The 2,233-nt window shown below is 34.7% G+C and overlaps 1 long non-coding RNA gene across 1 annotated transcript; it reads left to right on the forward strand.

Annotated features, from left to right (window-relative positions):
* The first annotated feature begins 956 nt into the window (after nucleotides 1–956).
* On the forward strand, nucleotides 957–1,965 carry LOC135194224 (uncharacterized). The gene is made up of 3 exons (XR_010309720.1): nucleotides 957–1,038; nucleotides 1,142–1,229; nucleotides 1,887–1,965. It is a non-coding gene; the product is annotated as an uncharacterized LOC135194224 (long non-coding RNA).
* Nucleotides 1,966–2,233: the final 268 nt, after the last annotated feature.

Consider the following 2,233-nt stretch of genomic DNA (forward strand, 5'->3'; position numbering starts at 1 on the left):
GTTGGTGGCGCATTGGTAATGTAAGGAATGGTTAATATTTCTCACAGCACTAATGTTTATCGGTGGTGGTGACCACTTACCATCAGGTGGCCATTTGCACATCCACTTATCCACTATAAAAAAACAAGTGTCCTAAGATCTCAGATTAGACACCAAGTCGCAGCAATAATCGGAGTTATTCCTAATTCCCCCATAAAAGGGTATTCACCAACTGTTTTGCCTTACTTCTAAATTAATTTTTTTTTTATGCAACACAATAATAGGAAAAAGTTTATATATATATTTTAATTTCTTTGTCGAATGACATTACCGAGAAATAATTTTTGGAAGTCACGTACGAATATATTTTAAAATGTCATTTTTTATTTGTACAATATTATTATGGGTATAAACCGTAAAAGGTGAGTTGGAAATATTTTACCGAATAATTAAAAAAATATCGCAAATTCAATTTTTGCACAAAATATTTTTGGAGCAAATTTTGTCGTAAAGAATAACTCCAGGAGTGTTCATAGAAATAGTGAAAGAATAATACCTCCCGGGTGAGTATCGACATACATTCAAATAGAGAATTATTTTTACATTGGAAAATGAATGCCTGGCTTTGTGGAGGGGCTCGATACATGAGGTTACGTCCCAGGTTAAAGGATAAATTCTAGTGTGATATATCACTGAAAATATCTATAATTTATGGTGACTATCGTTTGAAGCCTTAACTAATGATGGAAGGTTCAAACCTAGGCGAACACCACAAAATTTTCATGTGCTTATTTTTTTTTATAATTCATCTAGTGCTCGACACATATACGTTACCCTAACTAACGAAGTTCGATTTTACAATCTTACAGTCCAAAAATTTCCATAAATTTTAAAAACATGATAATTATTAAACATGCCATAAATACTACATGATAAAATTAACTAGACTTTATATTGACTAACTAAAATGATTATTTCCAGTCATGGAAAGAAATCCGATAAAGAAACACAATCGCCTGTTTTGAAGATATTCAAAGATATCATGCAGAAGGAAGTCAAGTACGTTGTATGAGTTTAAATATATCAATGTTGACGAAAAACACTTCGAGTCGTTATCCAATGAAAACTGTGTGCTTTTTAAAAAATGTCATGGCTTTTTCAGAGATCCTGAAAAAGTAAACTTACTCAAAGACAAGAAGAGAGAAAAGAAGAGAAAAGTCTATCCCGAATCTCGTCCAAAGTCAGATCAAGTAAGTTATAGCAAGGTAGACGACCCTTAATGGTATTTTGTGGTAGGGCTTTGTGTAAGCCCATCTAGAAAAGTTGAACCCACTCATAAGATATTCTACTGCCAAATAGTACTCAGTAATGTTGAGTGGCGGCTTGAAGGGTGAGTGAGCCAGTGTAATTATAGGCACAAGGAACATAATATCATAATTCCCAAATATAAATATTATGTATAATACACACAGACTCATCCATCAGTTTTACAAAATATTATGCCATGGGCGTTGTCTACTAAATTTCTCCTACTTTTTTTTTGGTATTCAAAGTACCAAAGAGATGATTCGATTTAATGTGGATTTTTTTATGATTTCGGCGGACGAGCAAATGGGCCACCTGATGGTAAGTGGTCACCACCGCACATAGACAATGGCGCTGTAAGAAATATTAACCATTCTTTACATCACCAATGCGCCGCCAACCTTGGGAACTAAGATATTATGTCCCTTGTGCCTGTAGTTACACTGACTCACTCACCCTTAAAATAGGAACACAATACTGAGTACTGCTGTTTCGCGGTAGAATATCTGATGAATGGGTGATACCTACCCAGACGGGCTTGCACAAAGCCCTACCACCAAGTATTTTGCTTAGGTAACTGGTGAATATTATATAATTTCTAGAGGTCCTACGACTCCAGCAGCACGGGCAGATATAGAACGAACGATCAAACAAAAATTACCGTTCAAGAACTGCAAGAAGATAAGAATGCGGTCTTCAACCAAAACAGAACAAAAAGTGAAGTAAACACAAGTTTTATGTTACTGATAGATAATATTCTCAATGTTGTCCCTTAGGGCTGACACCTGAAAAGTGTAACGCAGAACAGATTTGCGTATTGTACAGTTTTCGCTCACGAAAGCGGGTGAATATTAGATGTACGTGAACCAATTAAAGATGCTAAAGAATTACAACGTATAATTATGTGGAATTATCTTTAGTTTGTATAAATTATAAATTTCTATTGTCA

The sequence above is a fragment of the Vanessa tameamea genome, chromosome 28 (assembly GCF_037043105.1).
Source record: "Vanessa tameamea isolate UH-Manoa-2023 chromosome 28, ilVanTame1 primary haplotype, whole genome shotgun sequence".
In the NCBI taxonomy this organism is placed as follows: domain Eukaryota; kingdom Metazoa; phylum Arthropoda; class Insecta; order Lepidoptera; family Nymphalidae; genus Vanessa; species Vanessa tameamea.